Genomic DNA, 21,433 nt, shown 5'->3' with positions numbered 1-21,433 from the left:
CTTTATGAGAGAGGACAATATGGTTGTAGGGATTTTCATGTTACTAAAACATCTCTCTTTTTGCTAAAAATCTTGAAGTTGCGCTTGTCTTGTTTTCCTATGCTTATTGCATTATGCTTACATGACTTGTTTATTTACAAGATTACTTTTCATAGGAACTGGCTTAGACTTAAAAGTGTTTCTTATTTGCTTTCGATGCTCTCTTTTGCTTCAACTCTTATTTCTTGCGAGAGCATCATTAAAATTACTGAGCCCATCTTAATGGCTATAAAGAAAGCACTTCTTGGGTGATAACCCATGTTTTTATTTTTCTACTATTTTGTTGTGTCTTGGAAGTTGTTACTACTGTAACGACCTCTCCTTATCATGTTTATTTCGTTGTTGTGCCAAGTAAAGTCTTTGATAGAAAAGTTGATACTAGATTTGGATTTCTGCGCAGAAACAGATTTTTAGCTGTCACGAATTTGAGTTGATCTCTCTGTAGGAAACTCGTAAAATCCTGAAAAAATTCATGCGTGATCCTCAGATATGTACGCAACTTTTATTCAATTTGAGCTTTTTTATCTGAGCCAGTTACGTTCCTCCAAAAAATTCGTCTTTACGGTCTGTTCTATTTTGACAGATTCTGCCTTTTATTTCGCATTGCCTCTTTTACTGTGTTGAGTGGATTTCTTTGTCCCATTAACTTTCAGTAGCTTTGGGTAATGTCCAGAAGTGTTAAGAATGATGGTGTCCTCTCTGAACATGTGAATTTTTGATTATGCACTAACCCTCTAATGAGTTTGTTTTGAGTTTGGTGTGGAGGAAGTTTTCAAGGGTCAAGAGAGGAGGATGATATAATATGATCAAGAAGAGTGAAAAGTCTAAGCTTGGGGATGCCCCCGTGGTTCATGCCTGCATATTTCAAGAAGACTCAAGCATCTAAGCTTGGGGATGCCCAAGGCATCCCCTTCTTCATCGACAACTTATCAGGTCACCTCTAGTGAAACTATATTTTTATTCCGTCACATCTTATGTTCTTTACTTGGAGCGTCTGTTTGTTTTTGTTTTTGTTTGAATAAAATCGGATCCTAGCATTCCTTGTGTTGGAGAAAGACACGCGCCGCTTTTTCATATGAACACTGGTGTTCTTACAAATGCTTCATGTGGTAATAGGTATATGGTCTTGAATAATTTGATACTTGGCAATTATTTTGAGCTCTCAAATAGATCTTGTTTAAGCTTTTGTATCATGTAGTTTAAACCTATTAGTGGAGAACTACCGTAGAGCTTGTTGAAATTTGGATTGCATGATTGATCTCTCTACAGTCTAGATATTTTCTGGTAAAAGTGTTTGAACAACAAGGAGACAGTGTAGAGTCTTATAATGCTTGCAATATGTTCTTATGTAAGTTTTGCTGTACCGGTTCATACTTGTGTTTGCTTCAAACAACCTTGCTAGCCAAAGCCTTGTACTGAGAGGGAATGCTTCTCGTGCATCCAAAACCTTCAGCCAAAACTCATGCCATTTGTGTCCACCATAACTACCTACTATGTGGTATTTTTCTGCCATTCCAAAGTAAATTGCTTGCGTGCTACCTTTAAAATTTCATTCCTTGTCTTTGCAATACATAGCTCATGGGAAAATAGCTTAAAAAGTATTGTGGTATTGAATATGTCGCTTATGTATCTTATTTCTTATAAGTTGCTTGTTGAGCGGTAACCATGTTTCTGGGGACGCCATCAACTTTTTACACCTTTGTTGAATATCATGTGAGTTGATATGCATGTTCGTCTTGTCTCGAAGTAAGGGTGATTTATCATGATTAAATGGTTTGAGTATGCATATTGTTAGAGAAGAACATTGGGCCGCCAACCAAAGCCATGTATCATGGTGGAAGTTTCAGCTTGGACATTAATCCTCAATCTCTTATGAGAATATTATCTGTTGTTGAATGCTTAAGCATTAAAGAGCAGTCCATTATCTGTTTTCTATGTTGTCCCGGTATGGATGTCCTCAAGTTGAGATCTATCAAAACCGAGAAATCAAATGCGATCTATCTCCTTGGACCTTTGTATAGGTGGCATAGAGGTACCCCTTTGTGACACTTGGTTGAAACATATGTGATTCAATGATAATCCATGGAAATCCGAGCTAATTAGGACAAGGTGCGGGCACTATTGGTATTCGATGCATGAGGCTTGCAACTTATAGGATGTTTTATGCATAACACATATGAATTATTACTACCGTTGACAAAATTGTTTCCATGTTTTCAAAATAAAAAGCTCTAGCACATGAGTAATCCATGCTTCCCTCTCGCGAAGGGCCTTTCTTTTACTTTATGTTGAGTCGGCTTTACCTACTTCTTTCTATCTTAGAAGCAAACACTTGTGTCAACTTTGTGCATTGATTCTTACATGTTTACCTATTGCACTTGTTATATTGCTTTATGTTGACAACTATCCATGAGATATACATGTTACAAGTTGAAAGCAATTGCTGAAACTTAATCATCCTTTGTGTTGCTTCAAAACCTTCTATTAAGAAACTATTGCTTTATGAGTTAACTCTTATGCAAGACTTATTGATGCTTGTCTTGAAAGTACTCTTCATGAAAAGTCTTTGCTATATGATTCAGTTGTTTAGTAATTATCTTTACCATTGCTTTGAATCACTTCATTCACTTCATATGCTTTACAATAGTATTGATCAAGATTATGATAGTAGCATGTCACTTCAGAAATTATCCTTGTTATCGTTTACCTACTCGAGGGCGAGTAGGAACTAAGCTTGGGGATGCTTGATACGTCTCAAACGTATCTATAATTTCTTATGTTGCATGCTAGTTATATGACAATACTCACATGTTTTATATACACTTTACATCATTTTATGCATTTTCCGGCACTAACCTATTAACAAGATGCTGAAGCGCCAGTTCCTGTTTTCTGCTGTTTTTGGTTTCAGAAATCCTACACAGGAAATATTCTCGGAATTGGACGAAACAAAAGCCAACGGTCTTATTTTGCATGGAGCCTTCCAGAAGTCCGAAGAGGAGACGAAGAGGGGCGACGAGGCAGCCACACCCTAGGGGGCGCGGCCCCACCCCTGGGCGCGCCGCCCTATGGGGTGGGCCCCTCGAGCGTCCCTCGACTCTGCCCCTTCGCCTATATATTCTCTCCTTCGCGAAAACCCTATCACCGAGAGCCACGATACGAGAAAAGTTACTGTGACGCCGCCGCCGCCAATCCCATCTCGGGGGATTCAGGAGATCGCCTCCGGCACCCCTGCCGGAGAGGGGAATCATCACCGGAGGACTCTACATCGTCATGCCCGCCTCCGGATTGATGCGTGAGTAGTTCATCCTTGGACTATGGGTCCATAGCAGTAGCTAGATGGTTGTCTTCTCCTCTTGTGCTATCATGTTTAGATCTTGTGAGCTGCCTATCATGATCAAGATCGTCTATTTGTAATGCTACATGTTGTGTTTGTTGGGATCCGATGAATATGGAATACTATGTCAAGTTGATTAATTGATCTATCATATATGTGTTGTTTATGTTCTTGCATGCTCTCCGTTGCTAGTAGAGGCTCTGGCCAAGTTGATACTTGTAACTCCAAGAGGGAGTATTTATGCTCGATAGTGGGTTCATGCCTCCATTGAATCTGGGATGCTGACGAGAAAGTTCTAAGGTTATGGATGTGCTGTTGCCACTAGGGATAAAACATCGATGCTTTGTCTAAGGATATTTGTGTTGATTACATTACGCATACTACTTAATGCAATTGTCTGTCGTTTGCAACTTAATACCGGAAGGGGTGCGGATGCTAACCCGAAGGTGGACTTTTTAGGCATAGATGCATGCTGGATAGCGGTCTATGTTCTTTGTCGTAATGCCCTAATTAAATCTCATAGTAGTCATCATGATATGTATATGCATCTCTATTTGTCAATTGCCCAACTGTAATTTGTTCACCCAACATGCTATTTATCTTATTGGAGAGACACCACAAGTGAACTGTGGACCCCGGTCCATTCTTTTACATCTGAAATACAATCTACTGCAATCTCTATTCTCTGCTGTTCTTCGCAAACAAACATCATTCTCCACACCATACGTTTAATCCTTTGTTTACAGCAAGCCGGTGACATTGACAACCTCACTGTTAAGTTGGGGCAAAGTATTTTGATTGTGTTGTGCAGGTTCCATGTTGGCGCCGAAATCCCTGGTGTTGCGCCGCACTACACTCCTCCACCAACAACCTTCACGTGGCATTCATCTCCTACTGGTTCGATAACCTTGGTTTCTTTCTGAGGGAAAACTTACTGCTGTGCGCATCACACCTTCCTCTTGGGGTTCCCAATGGACGTGTGCATCACGCGCCATCACTATTCTACAAACCTCTGCTCTTGGAGGCCCAACACTGTCTACAAGAATAGAAGCACACGTAGACATCAAGCACCTACGGACACCCTCAGTCAAGGGCACTAACCCGGAAAACCCAGATGTGGCAGTATCTCCGACTAAGGAAGTGATGGCTATCATTCCGGCCGGGACACAGCCGTTCCTGGACTACCTCATCGATCGAAAGTTGCCAGAGGACGAGGTTCTCGCACGACAAATCATCAGACGAGCAAGATCCTACACAATCGTTGATGGACAACTCTACAAAAGGAGTGCAAATGGGGTGTTTCTCAAATGCGTCTCAAATCAAGATGGCATTGAAATCCTCAGAGAGATCCATGCAGAGGATTGCGGGCATCACGCCGCCCCCAGATCCCTCGTTGCAAAAGCTTTTCGGCTAGGATTTTACTAGTTAACAGCTAAACAAGATGCTAATAAAATCGTGAAAACATGTCGAGGTTATCAGTACTATGCTACTCAACCAAATGCTCCGGCTCAGGAGCTAAAGACCATCCCCATCACTTGGCCGTTCGCGGTCTGGGGGCTAGATATGGTCGGAAAATTGAAAAAGTCATCTCCTGGCGGTTTTGAATACCTTCTGGTCGCTATTGACAAGTTCAGTAAGTGGATCGAGGCAAAGCCAGTGAGAAAAGCCGATGGTGCTACGACACTAAAATTTGTTTGCAGCCTCGTGACGAGATTCGGCATCCCACACAGCATAATCGCAGATAATGGTACGAACTTTGCACAAGGAGAATTGAAGGATTATTGCAATGACGTAGGGATCCGGCTTGACCTTGAATTTGTAGCTCATCCACAATCTAATGGTCAGGTCGAACGAGCCAACGGCCTCATACTAGCCGGAATTAAACCTCGCCTTGAAGAACCGCTGCGACGCGCAGCAGGAGCTTGGGCTGAGGAGCTAGACTCTGTTCTGTGGAGTTTACGAACTACCCCTAACAGATCAACTGGATTAACTCCTTTCTTCCTAGTATATGGATCCGAAGCAGTGCTCCCCTCCGACATCATCCACGATTCACCGCGAGTCTCCACCTACACTGAAGAAACCGCTGACGAGGCTCGACAGCTATCTGTGGACCTGATCGAAGAAGCTCGGAATTTAGCCAATCAACGCTCCGCCATTTACCAGCAGAAACTCCGACTCTACCATAGTCGTCGAGTTCGAAACCGCTCGTTCATGACAGGAGACTTGGTCCTCCGCCTTCTCCAGGTTAAAGACCATAAGTTATAATCTTTCTGGGAAGGACCTTTCGTCATCAGCAAAGTGCTTCACAACGGATCTTACTACCTCGTTGATTTCCGGGAGTTAAAGGATAGACCTGCTAGTTGGTACCGGAAACGCAAGCGAGAGGATCCGGATGACATATACGATGAAACAGATCGCCCCTGGAATATAGCACATCTACGTCCTTTCCACACTTAGCAAATTCTGCATTACATACATTGTAGGGCTTTCTATTTTCGTGCCCTCGGGTCCTTAGTTGTACTCAGTTTTCCCCAGCTCCTTAGTTTTTCCTCAGTTTTCCCCAAGACCTTGTCTGAAACCCGCAGAAGGAGCAGAAGTAGCTCGGACGGCAGGATTCCGTTAAGTTGACCGTTCTGTGCTGACGAGTGGGGTCGTGTCGTTTGTGGGGCCGCGTCGTGTGGGGCTGGTAGGAAGGAACCGCGTGGGACAGGACGAGACCATGTTTGTGTGGCCGTAGCGTGTGTGGCCGTAGCGTGTGGAGCCGTATGGGTCCGGGACGTGGGCACGAGTGGTTTCTGTCTCTTTCGCCCAGATTAGCAGTTTTCAATGTACCTTTTTCCTCTCTCTCGCTCGATCTCATTCATATTTGATAGCCCAAATTGGTAGCAAATCTAGAGCAGCTTCTCCTTCTGTTTTTTAACGACATTCATTTCTTTATGCCTTCGTTTTTACCCAATCAGGTAGGAAATCTAGGGCACAAATCGAGAAAAAATATAGGATAAGCTGCATACAGCAGCCAACATAGCATAGATATGTTCACGACAGATCCAACAGTAGTACCGATAGAACCCTACAACATAAGCTACATTTTACATGAATTTAAGCTGCTCTACAGATAGAGCAGATCACATACGGAGAGTGCGAGTAGGCATGTTCAACGCCTCCGGGTTGCGCATGTGACTCGCCTCGGAGGTTGCGCAGGTGAATCCCAAGTGCTTTGTGTTTGGCCATGAACGCATGCACGTTCACCGTCGTTCCAACTCTAGCGCCGCATCCGCCAATGGATTCAGCATGGTTCACCGGGCAGTTGAAGTCGGTGGCGCGGAGCTTCCTGTTGCGAAGGGGCACTTGTAAATGCCTCGAGCAAAGGGGCCATCGTAATGGCCGGACCGCAGCCTCCCGAGGACGTGACGAGTCTTGGTGTGGAAGGACTCGTCGTCGTCTGTCGACGTCGCTCGCTCTGCACTCTGTCACGTAGCACCAAAGATCGTGCAAAAACACGGAGTCAATTGCAACGATGATGGAACAGAGAGTGAGCAAAGATCATGCATGATAATATGGGCTCGAAAAAAGAGGTAGCCTCGGTTACATTGGACACACTTATATCCAGGATTTGAGTCGAGTAAACCAAAGATCATGCACAACAAATTTGTACACACCAATTGTTTATCGACCAAACCCTGAATCAATTTGTGCCCAAATATTCATCATCATCGGCACAAATCTTAAACAAAAGCAAATCACAAGCACTAATAACGCAAGATCTAACACAAAAGGATTGAACTAGGGAACAAACGCACCCTAATAACGCTAGATCTAACACAATTGGACTGAACTAGGAGCAGACGAACCCTAATAACGCTAGATCTAACACAAAAGGATTGAAATGGGATAAGAACAAGGGAGCAAAGGGTTACCTCCGGCTCGTCGTCGACGATGCTGGTGTCGTAGGGGTTCTCCGGCGCGACGTACGGTGCTCGGTTCGTACGGGTCCCAAGCGACGGGGCGCTCGGAGCGGTGGCGCGCGGCCGATGCGCGCCGGCGCCGCTGCTATGTTGGAAGCAGCGACAGGGGCCTGGACGGGGGCGGCGGCCGATGCGCCGGCGGCTGATGCGCCGACAATGGGCATCTCATTCTTCTCCATCACCGGCGGTTTTCTTCGGGGTTTTTCTTCGGTTGTGGAGAAGATGATGGGACGAGAGAGGCGGTTGCAGTGAGAAAGTGCGTCGAGGGAGAGAAAAAGGGCTCTATAAAGATGAAGGTGGCGTGTACCGCAACACGCGTCCGCTATGCACGGCTGCAGCGTGCACCGCGACACGAGTCTAACCCTGGGACGTTTGGTGTACTCAGTTATAACCTCGGGCCTTATACAGAAATTTTATCTGTACTCAGTTTTCCCCTCGAGTACTTAGACTGGCAAGTGCAATATACTCAGTTTTACCCTCAAGTAGCTAGTCAACAGAGAGTCAACAAATGAGATTAACATATCTAATTGAGTCATTTCATGCGCAAAAAAATTCAAAAAAATAAAAACATAGTGGCACCTACTCATGGAGTCTTCCTACGCAACCTGCCACCAAGAAAACCTTAACAAACATATATAAATCAAGTTTTACCACAAATTGCCACTTCTCGGAATCACTAGTGTAGCTATGAAGATGCATGGTTTTCCACTCAAACCCCTTTGCAAAACATCTTCCCCAAAAACATAGTTTGTCTAAATGATGCCATAATTGTCACACTCATGTATATTTGAATTGCAAATAATTTGATGTAGCCCAATATGAATTATATTGTACAAAACACACATTTTTCATTTTGTAATTCTTTTTGTTTGAATCCCTTAGTCTATTTACTATTTATGTGCCCTTGGATTGTTAGTACTACTCAGTTTTGCCCTCAAGTTCTGTCACAAATGCTCTCAGAAGCCCAAACTTATCCTGATTGGTTGAGCCGTTGTCACACGGATCGACTCCACGAACCGTTGATCAACTGATCTAACGGGCAGTATACCCCTCCCCGTCTCTTCGTGGCCACCCCTCTCTCTCTCTTCGTGGCCACCCCTCTCTCTCTCTCTGTCGGTGGATGCATTATCAACTATCTTTCGCTTTCCTTTTTCTTTTAGGGGATATAGTTTTGGCATATAGTTTCGGTAATTTGAAACGGCCCAAAGGTGGTATAATTTCGGTATAAACATGAGGCATACATATTTGCGGATTTCGGTGAATGCATTATTGTCACCCCTCTAACAATTATCAACTATCTTTCACTTTCCTTTTTCTTTTAGGGGATATAGTTTTGGCATATAGTTTCGGTAATTTGAAACGGCCCAAAAGTGGTATAATTTCGGTATAAACATGAGGCATACATATTTGCGGATTTCGGTGAATGCATTATTGTCACCCCTCTAACAATTATCAACTATCTTTCGCTTTCCTTTTTCTTTTAGGGGATATAGTTTTGGCATATAGTTTCGGTAATTTGAAACGGCCCAAAAGTGGTATAATTTCGGTATAAACATGAGGCATACATATTTGCGGATTTCGGTGAATGCATTATTGTCACCCCTCTAACAATTATCAACTATCTTTCGCTTTCCTTTTTCTTTTAGGGGATATAGTTTTGGCATATAGTTTCGGTAATTTGAAACGGCACACACTAATATAGTTCGGTGAGCAATGATAAGAATCCCTTGTATAAACATGAGGCATACATAAAGCATTCCAATATAGTTGGTAATTTCGGTGAATGCACACACTAACTATGAAAACAACTACAAGTACATGTAATCGAATAATGAATTTGTAACAAGGTATCCCTTGTAACAACTTCTAGCGCCCGGTGAGCAATGATAAAAATCCGATCGCAATTATACAACAGAAAAAACAACCAGCCATCAGATTAGCTTGCTTCTTCAACTCGATCAGCTGCCTTAACCGCTTGTTCATTTTCTTCAGTTCTCCCTTCACTTCCACCAGTCCTACATTGGGAGCATTAGGCATAATCGGAACGGCTCCTCTCTCGCCGCATTCTCTACAGACAAGTCCCCCCTCCCAAATTGCACTCCCCAATAGCGCCAATTGATTCCCGCAATTGAAGCCTCCGAACGTACACATCGATCCACTCGAAATGCCTGCATTTCTTCAGGATCTGAAAACAACAACGGGAACCCTAAATCCCAAATTCGAGGGAATAGCAAGAAAATCGAGAGAAAACCGAGAAATTGGAGCGAGATCTAACCTTATCCCCCTCTCTATATGGCAAGCTCTCGCATGCAAGGAACTCACGTCCACGGTTGCCGTTCTCGTCCGTCTTACTGCGATCGACCGGCTCGAGGCTCTCGGCGTGGGCAGTCGGGGCATCTTGTCAAAGGCACGAGTCCATACTGCGGCCATGAAGAACGGGAGGTCGAAGAGAAAATAGACATCACCCGCCCTGCCGGAGAAGGGCTGCCGGCGGCGGAGAAGAAGAACAATGGGGCGCGGGGAAAGAAAGGGGAAGCAATGGCACGGGCACGGGCGCGGGGCTGGCTCGGGCTCCCATTTTGCAACGGTCACCTGGGTAAGCTGTGGGTCCGGCGCACTTAACGTGGACAAGTTGTGGGTCCCACGATGATCTGGATAAGTGAAGACGTGTCCACAGCGGGGCACCAACAGCTGACAAGGGATTAACTTGTCAATGCCTACGGATTGTAGACTAGGGTTTCGTTGGATGTAGAGGGCAAGAGGATCTCGAAGGTTTCAGCCGAAAAGTACTCGACGATGTAAAAACTAGGGTTTGTGAGATAATGATTCGATCCTTTCTTTGTCCCTCGACTCCCCCTTATATAGGAGGCGGAGCCGAGGGATTCATGATACACAAGTTTACAGAGTCCGGGAGGGTTTCTAACCCATCCCGCAAGATTACAATCGAGGACTCCTATTACAACTCTAGCTTTCCTTAACAGTATCTTGGACTTCCGAATCTTCTTATTCTTCGGGTCGTGGGCTTTCAATAAACCCCGGGTACCATCTTTGGCAGGCCCATTGGGTATGCCTATGTCAGTAGCCCCTGAGATTTTGCTTGAATCGCAGAGTCATGGAAAATCTCCACCTTTATATTTATTCGACAACTCCGAATTTTCATACATATCTTTGTATACGAATATCTATATTGTACAGGGATAATGGTAGTTGGGGCTAGTTCATCTGACGGATCAGGTACTAGTTAACGGCTCTAGTGGCAATCCGCAAAAACCTACTTCAAGATCACGTCCCTGGACATGATCTCGGATACCGGTGTAAACTTCGACAGGTGCCGCTTAAGGTCTTACCATTCTGTCGAGTCCCAGTCATATTTATCGGGTACCTAACGCGTCCGTTAGGATTTTTCTTCGTATCTGTTGATACGGGAAAAAGTAGCAAACCGACGTCAGAGACGGTGCCACGCCGCACAGAACGGATCTGGGTTCTTACCTTCGCAAATTTTGCGGCATTAAGAGATTTATTCGAACTTTGGCGCTCTGAGAATATATTGTCGAGTGCTTATTCGGCTGTTGGAATAGCACATTTTATTGAGTCAACGGATGACTTATATTGCTTTCCCGATGGGAGTATATGTAGAGTTATTTTAACTCGAAATATCCTCTCTTGGTCTTCTATCTTTCTTTTTTATAATTTCATCGGGCACGCGAACAGCGTTCCCGATGGGAGTAGCCCCCGAGGCTACAGCCAAGAACTTGTGCTTGGGTGTAGGCTCCACATTTTATGCCGCTATATTTTCTTTTTCTCCCGAAACTTTTAAATCTCTCGGGTGCGCGAACAACGCTCTCAATGGGAGTAGCCCCCGAGGCTATGAACAAATGTTTGGATTTGGTCATAGGCTCTCGACATTTCTATTTTGTCATACTCGAATTTTTCTTTTTTCCAAAGTAGCCCCCGAGCATTTGGGCAAAAACTTGTATTTGTACAAAAGCTCTCGAAGCAATATTCTGCTGCCGCCATTCTTATCAAGCTGTCATATCCGAGATTTTCTCTTATCAAAGTGACATCATTGCTGACGATAGCCACGATTACTGTATCGGGAGAATGCGAGAACCTCTCTCCCTCTGTCTTGTGGACCCAAATTTCGTATCGATTTGACGCGTCGCGCAAGTGGGGGACACACGTCCTCCGCTTTTCCTGGCGCACGTACTGTAGCTGCTGTACTTTCTCGTCTATATGAAATTAATTTTTTACCCCTTGTCCACGTGTACACCATCTGTCCCACAATCTCTTAATCGAACAGCGCGTCGGTTCGCCGTACCTCTATATAAAGGCATCGTCTTCCTCCTCTAGTCTTTTCCCTCGCGCCGCATCTCTGCTTCTCCGCTGCAGAATCCTCCATTGCTGCCACTGCTTCAAGCGCTCAAACACACTCGCACCCTTCGCCGCCAAGCTCGTTGATGCCGCCTCGCATCCGTTTGACTAGGCACAACACGCTAGAGTCGAAGATGGCGACAACGGATCTGGGAAGCGCCGAGTGGGAGAGATCCAAGATCTCTGCCCAAGACATTAACATGCTGAAGAAGATGGGATTCAGCAAGAAGGAGAACTCGCTCCAGTTCCCCAAGGAGGAGAGCTACCCAAGGCCTCCAATCGACTATCGGGCCAGTTTCGTTGACCACCTCATTCGAGGTCTTTCTCCCCCAATCCACGAGTTTCTCCGTGGTCTCCTTTTTGTCTATGGGCTTCAGCTGCATCAGCTGACGCCCAATTCCATCCTCCACATGTCGATTTTTATCACACTGTGTGAGTGCTTCCTCGGGGTCCAACCTAATTGGGCTCTGTGGAAGCGTATCTTCTGCCTCCGCCGTAATGGCTCCCACAATGTTGCCTACAATATTGGCGGCGTTGTTATCTGTGTTCGGTCTGACGTCGAATATTTCGACGTCAAATTCCCCGACTCCGTCCAAGGTTGGCGGAAGAAGTGGTTGTATATCCATGAAGAAAGCACCAATCCAGCAGAGGAAAACATCGCCCCTTTTGACGGAGAAGCCAAAATCCTTCGCCGCCGTTCCTGGGATGCTGAAGCTACTGAGGACGAAAAATTGGCGACAGAAGCGCTGATGACTCGCATCCACGAGCTTTAGAACACTCGGGGCAAGGAGCTTTCGGGTATTGAGATTACTGCCTACTTCCTTAGGACTAGAGTGCAGCCTCTCCAGGCTCGCAAAAATCCTTTCTGGAAGTACGCTGGTGAAAAAGATGTCGACAGGCTCTCAAAAGATCTTCCTTTGAAGGATTTTGAGAAACTTATCCGCAAAATCTCATCGCTCAACAAGAAGGATCCAATTCCATCCTCTTGCCACATTGCACCATACAGTAGCAGCAATCCTCTTCCCGAGGTAATTTTCCTTTGTAATTGCTATATTGTCTCCTCGAGTTTTATTATTTGTCGACTACTGTCTTGCTAACGTCTTTTTGTTGACACTCTTTCTTTATCTCAGAACCACCCCGTCCTTGCTTCTCTTCCTCCTCTTCCTGAAGGTGGAGAAATTGAAGACCGTACTGTTGTCGACGATGACAACCAGGGCCCCTCGCGCCCTGCTAGTGAAGTCGCGGGTTCTCACAAATCCGCAGCTTCTGCTGAATCTGAAGCCACTGCTTCAACACACTCCCCTCCTCCTGTTTCCCCGAAGAACAAGAGGAAAAGGAGTGAAGTCAAAGATTTCGGCACCTCCAAAGCCGAAGAAACCGATCCTTCAGATAGGAAAGCGGCTTTCAATCCATACACCGATGCCCTCGTCAGCTCGTAAGTTACTCCTTACTCATTACTTTTTGTTCCTTGATGTTTTTCATCTTTTTTGCTTCTTATACTGCCGCCATTTTTATTGTAGTGATGACGAGGAAAAGGAACAACCTATTGACGCGGCTGCTCGAACGAGTACGTCACGTACTTTAGTTGTGTCCGAAACTCAGCGTGATGGAGAGGAAACTTCGTCTCCTCAACAAAACGTCGAGCATTCGACTCCACCTGCAAGCCCCCGTGCCTCTTCGCCAAAGAGGGCAAGGGTCGAACCATCCAAGGAACCCATCCTGTTCCCTGGAAACTCTTCGACACCTTCATTAGATGATGTAAGTGTTTCAATCTTCTCTTTTTTGTTCACGTGCCGAGCCTTTCAGTGTTTTTATCTCTGCTTTGTTTCTTACGATGTGCTGTCGACTCCAGACTCGCTATATTGACTTATTTTTATTTTGGTCCTCCCGTCAGCCTTTAATGAAGGAATTTATCCATCTCGGTACCCAATTCGTCGGGTATCGTGATCATAGCACGAAACTGGAAGGTACTATCTTCACCCGTCTCCTTTGTTGCATTCACTCCACTATTTTTGTCATAATATTTAATTGTCGCGTATTTTGTCAGGACAACTTGCGGAAGCCAATAAGCGTGCTAACGCGCTTGCTGCTAAGTTAGAGCAGAGCGAAAAGGCTCGCAAAAAAGCCGAAGCAGATGCTGCCGCCGTCGAAGATCTTCGTAAGAGACTTCATGACGCGGAAACTTCTTTGAGTGAAAATATATCTCAGCAATCTGTTCGAGAGACAGAGATCCTCAGTCGCCTGGAATCGTAGTGTCGACGTTTTGTTAGTAAGTGCCAGAATCCTTGTATATTTCCTCGGGTTACTTCACATTCTCCCCGCGGTCTTTATTTATAGGCTACTCTTTGCTTGTTTTTAGGGAGAACTCATCAGGAATACGAAGTTGAAGGTCCTGAAGGCGACGAGCTTCTTGATGCGCTGACCCTTCTTGAGATTCATGGGGATGAAGCACGCGACGGCATTGAAAACGCTGAGGCAGGTCTGTCGAAGCTTTTCCCCTACTTCTTCCCGAAGAAAGAGGTCCCCATTACTTTTGTTGATCTCGCCAAAGCCTTCAATGGGCCGGAAGATCTTGGACTGAAGCTTCGCCAAGAGGGTCTGAAGATTGGCGTTGAGGGCATCATGGCGCTGATTGCGGATAGCCAACAAAACGTCGACTGGACCAAAGTTGGCGACATAAGGGAGATGGAGACGAAAAAGTGGCAATCTCTGATTAAAGCTTCCAAACCTCCCTCCAAACCAATTCTATCTTTCCTTGGTGTTAAACCAACTCCTGCTCCAAGCACGTCCAAGCCGGAGGTCAAGTAGACCGCCCTTTCTTTTCTCTTTCCTTTTCCTTCTAATGTTGTCGCCTTAGTAGTTTTTAGTGACAGTTGCTTCTATAGTCCATTAGGGACCCTTCTTTTGTAATAGTAATGTATATACTTTGAGAATCAATGAAAATCTATCTTTGCTTGATGATTGATGTCGAAAAATCTTTATTTTCAGTTGATTTTTGACAACTATTCCGCAACTCCTCGTCCTTCCGCTGTTTTACCTGCCTCCTCTTACTCGAAGAAAACACCTATTGCTGTCGAAGTTATTGAGAAGTTGTCGAGTAAAGGTTCGGCATCAGATTTGGAGGAACTTCGCCGAGAGCTCCAGTCCACGAAGAAGCAATCACTTGTACTAATGGAACAATCTCGAAAATCTTCTGAGAGGGAGCAAATTGCACTTCAACAAGCTCAAGATGCCATAGCTGAAAAGGAAACTGCGGTTGCTGAGGCTGCAGCAGCTTCTACTCGAGAAAATTTCATGTTGCAACTGCTGACTGATGCTAGCTTGGATATGGCAGGTGTGCTTCCTGAACTTAGTCGCACTTTTTCCTTTTTCTTGTCTCCTCTTTTCCTGATGACTCTATCCAAATAGGTTCTTTTGCGAACGCTGCTACCGAAGATGAGCGTGTTGAAGCTCGATCCAATGTACTTCTCAGGCTTGCACAGGAGCATGGTTCTAACTTTTGGGGGACACCTGAACGTACCCGCCCGATCGTCAGATTTCAAGATCGTGCGCTTCAGGTCCGCGATTTTCTCGACTTTTGTACGAGGACTTTGTCTTTAGTTTATGGGACCATGTTTCCGCGTAACAAGATGCCAGAGACCCTTCCTGCTTTAATGGAACAATTTCGAGATGCTCCTCGGATCCATGGCTTTGTGCGAGCCCAATTAGCTGCTGGCGCAAGGTTTGCCATGATTATGATAAAAATCGGTTGCCCGAAATTAGATATGGGTCAAATTGTTCCGAAATGCCTGGCGAAGATGGCGAAGAGGAAAAGGAACTTCGGCAAGTATGATGACATTGTCACCCCTGTTGCTGAGGATATGATGGATGAACTTCTTCGACTGGACGCCGAGTTCTTCGTGAAGGGTAGTTATGCGGAACATAGCACTCGCGCTGTAAATAATGAGCGATTGACCATAGATAATATTCTGGGCAATAATTGAAGATTTTCCTCCCAAAGATTTGTATCCCATATGATGTAAACAGAAGCTATATTTGTAAAGTTCCTTTTCTTGGCGATGATTTTTATAATGCGAGGTTGTCCCAAGGCAAAATAAATTATTTTGAGTACTATATTTGCAGGCATTAGCCACCGAGCTTTATGTCGATCAATTTTTGCACTGCTAATTTTATTTTTGCGAGGTGCTTTTGCACCAGGGCGAGATATTTTGTAAGTTGTACCCCTCGATATCACGGATATATATATTGTATCTTCTGGGTGCGAGCCCCCGAGCCCGTCGAAAAAGATATATGATTCCACTATCTTTATTATATTGCAGCACCGCGAGCCCGCCTCATTAAAAACCTTCTCCGGCCCCACTCGGTGCCCCGAAAAAGGAAAAGAGTGCGTCTGACAACTCGCGGGCGTTTCAGTACATTGTAGCTTTACAAAGGAGGACTATATTTCGACACTAAGCGTAAAAACGCCTTAGCTGTGCCACGTTCCAGGGATTTTTCTCGGGATTCCCTGTCTTCTTATCCTTGATCCTGTATGCTCCTCCTTCAATGACTTCTGTGACGACATAAGGGCCAAGCCACGGCGACTCGAGTTTTTCAGTACACTCTTGATTGAGTCGCAAAACTAGGTCTCCAACCTGAAAGGATCTTGGTCGCAAACATCGACCGTGGTAGTTTTTCAGGTCCTGCTGATATTTAGTTACCCTTGACAATACTTCGTCTCGAGCTTCGTCGAGTGCGTCAACGTCGTTTTCCAATGCTCTCCTGGAAACTTCTTCATTATACTCCGTGACTCTGGGAGAGTCGTGCTCTATTTCTATCGGCAGATCGCGCCTCTGCTCCATGGACCGGGAAGAACGGAGTCTCTGTGTCGCTGTATTTGGTGTTGTTCGGATGCTCCATAACACACTCGGCAACTCCTCTGGCCAAGTATGTCGAGCTTTTTCCAATGGCCCTAACAAGCGTTTCTTGATACCATTGCAGATGATACCGTTGGCTTTCTCGACTTGGCCATTGGTTTGAGGATGCGCAACCAACGCGAAGTGCAATTTGATGCCTACCTCTGCACAGTACGCCTTGAATTCCTTGGATGTGAAGTTGCTGCCGTTGTCCGTGACGATGCTATGAGGTACTCCAAACCGAAAACAATGCTCTTCACGAGTTTTATTGCTGACGCTGCATCTGGTGAATTTATCGGTTTCGCTTCTATCCACTTGGTAAATTTGTCGACCGCAACGAGCATATACTCGTATCCTCCTGGCGAAGCCTTGTGTAACTTTCCTACCATGTCGAGACCCCATTGAGCAAAGGGCCAAGATAAGGGTATAGGCATTAACTCCGCTGCCGGAGAGTGAGGTTTTGCGGCAAATCTCTGGCACGCATCACAGGTTCGCACTATTTCCTTCGCATCCTCAATTGCCGTTAACCAGTAAAATCCAGCTCGAAAAACTTTGGCCGCAATAGCTCGGCTACTTGCGTGATGGCCGCATACTCCTTCGTGTACTTCCTTCAGAATTACTCTTCCTTCTTCGGGTGTCACACACCTCTGTAGCACACCCGAAATACTTCGCTTATACAACTCCCCTTTGACCACAGTAAAAGCTTTAGATCGTCTAATTATCCGCTTTGCTTCAACTGGATCATCGGGTATTGTTTTCCTTAAGATGTACGATATGTACGCTTGCATCCATGGAATTTGCACCATCATGACTAGCTCCTGTTCCTCTTCTTCTTCCGGTGATTCTTTTGCAGCACCCGAGGGTTTTGCCTCCTTCTCTTGCTTTTTTGATTTCATCGGCTTGGTGGATCTCTCGCTTATTTCTTCCCAAAACACACCTGGAGGAATCGCCAGGCATTGCGACCCGATATTTGCAAGAACATCGGCTTCATCATTGCTCAATCTGCTGATATGATTTACCTCACATCCATCAAACAGCTTTTCTAGCTCATTATACATCTCCTTGTATGCTATCATACTCTCGTTGACTGCATCACATTGATTCATGACTTGATGTGCCACCAATTGTGAGTCGCCAAAGATTTTCAGTCGGGTTGCACCGCAAGCTTTCGCCATCTTCATCCCATGTATAAGAGCTTCGTACTCTGCCTCGTTGTTGGACGCGTTTGGGAACGTCATCCGTAAGACGTACTTTAATTTGTCGCCTTCAGGTGATATGAGGATCACGCCTGCTCCAGCTCCCTCTAATCTCTTGGATCCATCGAAGTTCATGGTCCAAGTTCTCGATAAATCCGGAGGTCCTGTATTTTGCAACTCCATCCACTCTGCGATGAAATCTGGCAAAATTTGCGACTTTATTGCCTTTCTTTTTTCATACGTGATGTCCCGAGGGAAAGTTCTATTCCCCAAAGGGAGACACGGCCTGTAGCTTCTGGATTGTTTAGTATATTGGATAGGGGAGCCTCGTTAACCACTATTATCGGATGCGCCGAAAAATAGTGCCGCAATTTTCTTGCGGTTGTAAACACTCCGTAAGCGAGCTTCTGGTATTGCGGGTACCGCTGTTTTGAAGGCGATAAAACTTCACTGATGAAGTATACCGGTCTTTGCACTCCGTGGAGTTTTCCTTCTTCTTCTCTTTCGACAACTAGTGCTGTGTCTTGACCACTTGGGGTGTAGCCGCAATGTATAGCAGGAGAGGTTCCTTCTCTTTTGGCGCCACCAAGATTGGTGGTGTCGAAATTGTCCGTTTAAGATCCTCGAAAGCCCTGTCTGCCTCTTCATTCCACTGGAACTTTTCTCCTTGCTTGATTAAGGCGTAGAACGGTAGCGCCTTTTCTCCCAGCCTGGCGACGAATCTGCTTAGAGCTGTGACTCGCCCAGTTAGTTGCTGTATTTCTTTCAACTTTGTTGGCTTCCTCATTGTTACAATAGCCTGGATTTTTTCGGGATTTGCTTCGATCCCTCTTGCTGAGACTAGGAACCCGAGAAGTTCTCCCGCAGGGACGCCGAAAGAACATTTCGTCGGATTCAACTTGAGACAGAACTTGTCGAGGTTGGCAAAAGTTTCTTTCAAATCCTCGATCAATGTTTCCCCCTTTTTTGAAGTTATGACGACATCGTCGATGTAGACTTGTACGTTTTTTCCAATCTGTGTTGCTAGGCATTTCTGCATCATCCGCTGATATGTTGCTCCCGCGTTTTTCAAACCAAAAGGTATTGTTCTGTAACAAAACACACCATACGGTGTGATGAACGCTGTCTTGGCTTCGTCGTCTTCCTTTAATCGGATCTGGTTATAGCCAGAATATGCGTCCAAGAAGGAAAGACGTTCGCATCCTGCCGTGGAGTCGATAATTTGATCGATCCTTGGGAGGGGAAAGTGATCCTTTGGACAGTGTTTATTGAGGCACGTAAAGTCGACACACATGCGAAGGACTTTCGTGTTTTTCTTCGGCACCATCACTGGGTTAGCTACCCACGTGGCTTCTGTAGATATCTCTTTAATAAAACTAGCAACTTTGAGTCGATCAATTTCTGACAGCATAGCTTTACGGTTTGGTTCCGAAAAACGCCGCAAAGGTTGTTTGATTGGTCGCGCAATAGGATCCAAGTTTAGGTGGTGCTCGGCAAGTTCCCTGGGTACTCCTGGCATGTCAGCTGGACACCATGCGAAGATTTTCCAGTGCTCACGGAGGAACTTGACGAGCGCGCTTTCCTATGCGAGGTCCATATTCGTTGCAATGGACGTCGTTTTCTTTGGGTCCGTCGGGTGGATCTGCACCTCTTTTGAATCCTTTGTCGTGTTAAAGGTTGGTTCTTTGAGTGGCCTCCCTGTGTCTGGCAACACATCATAATCAGTGAGCCTTGGCGCCATATATTCTGCTTGCATCCCGAAAGTTTCTGACAGTTGATGAAAATCTCTGTCGCACTTGTCAGCTAACGCAAAGCTTCCCTTGACTGTGATTGGTCCTTTGGGTCCAGGCAACCTCCACAATAAGTACGTGTAGTGAGGTACCGCCATAAACCTGGCATATGCTGGTCGTCCCAACAAGGCGTGATATTGCGACGGGAAATCCACGACTTCAAACTCCAATTTCTCTATCCTGTAGTTTTCTCGGGTCCCCAACTGAACGTCGAGATTGATCTTGCCCAACGGATAATTTGGTTTCTCTGGCGTGATCCCGTGGAAACGTGTATCAGTTGGTGCTAAATTTTCCAGGGATATGTTCATCTTCCTTAATGTATCTGCGTACATAAGGTTTAAGCTGCTGCTGCCATCTATGAAGACTCTCGACACGTCAAAACCAACAATTACTGCGGGTAAGATAAGTGCGGATTGCCCTGGTCGAGGAACCTGCTGTGGGTGGTCCGCAATTGTGAAGCCAATGTCCCGTCCCGACCAATTTAGGTACTCGACTGTTGGTGGAGGCATCTTTTCTGCCATGAATACTTGCCGCGAAATTACTTTCTACGCCCTGTTGGATGGCCTGGCTTTCTGAATCATCAAGACTGCACCATTAGAGTTAGGGTCAACATATGGAGGTGGTTGTGGAGCTGCCGCTATTCTGAGCTGGTGTCGATTTTCGTCCGTAATTGCGGGAGGAGGTGGGAGATGTATCTCGCTCCTTGGCCCCTGGGGGTTTCTATTCATCGCTTGAGCGTTGGCCATCCCTGCGGCTCGCAACATTGCTTGAAAATTTCGACAATCCTTCTGCAGATGTCCGGACTGCCTCTTCCCATTATTATCAAGGTAGAAATGCATCTGGCATGGTCCGTTCATCATTTCCTCGGGAGACACATATGGTCTCTGAAACCTTGGTCCACTATTTTGCCTATTACCGCGGTAGTCACCTCTGTTGTCGCCTTGTTGCTCGTTACTTCTTTGGTAATTATCTTGATTTCTTCCTCCGAGTTTCCTCGGAACCCAGCCGATATGTGGCCAGGAGCATCATTGTTGTAGAGCTGGCGAGAAAATCGCCTTCTATTTTGAAAATTTCGATTCGCGGTCCTCCTCGCGGCGACTGTGTCGCTTATTATGTATAGCATCTTCTCCATCTGCCCACTTGTTTGCTATTTCCATCAATGCTGATATTGTTTTTGGGTTAGTTCTTCCTAGGTCCTCGACAAAATCTCCTCGTCGAATTCCTGCCACGAACGCATCTATTGCCCTCTCGTCAGATATATCTTCTGCCGAGTTTTTGATGATGTTCCACCTCTGTATATATTTTCTCATAGATTCGTCGTGTTTCTGTCGACACGCCCTCAACTCTTCAAGTGATGCTGGTTTCTTGCAGGTGGACCGGAAATTTTTCACGAAGATGTCTTCGAAACTATCCCAGTTGTCGATAGAACCTGGGGGAAGTTTCTTTATCCAAGATCGTGCGGCTCCACTCAGATGTACCTGGATGCTTTGCATAGCTGTTGCCCTCGTTCCTCCTATTAACTTCACCATCTCGAGGTAGTCGACGAGCCAATTTTCAGGATCCTGCTGTAATATCCCAGGTTTAGAGGCAACAAAATAAGAGAACACCAAAGTGTGCATTGCATTCATGCATAGAAAATCCGGGGAATTTTCGCGCTTCAAATAAAACTTACCACAGTAACTGAAGTTTCACTTGACTTGCTGGAATTGAAGTAGATCATCAAGTCAAGCGCTATAAACTTCATTGTGATCTTTGTTAAAACCTTGTTTTGGGTAGAGATGATTTGATCTATGGATTAGATCAAATGGAATTATATTTACAACAACACATTCTTTAAGAA

Source organism: Lolium rigidum, chromosome 6 (genome assembly GCF_022539505.1).
Source record: "Lolium rigidum isolate FL_2022 chromosome 6, APGP_CSIRO_Lrig_0.1, whole genome shotgun sequence".
NCBI classification, from domain to species: domain Eukaryota; kingdom Viridiplantae; phylum Streptophyta; class Magnoliopsida; order Poales; family Poaceae; genus Lolium; species Lolium rigidum.
This window is presented reverse-complemented; position numbering follows the sequence as displayed.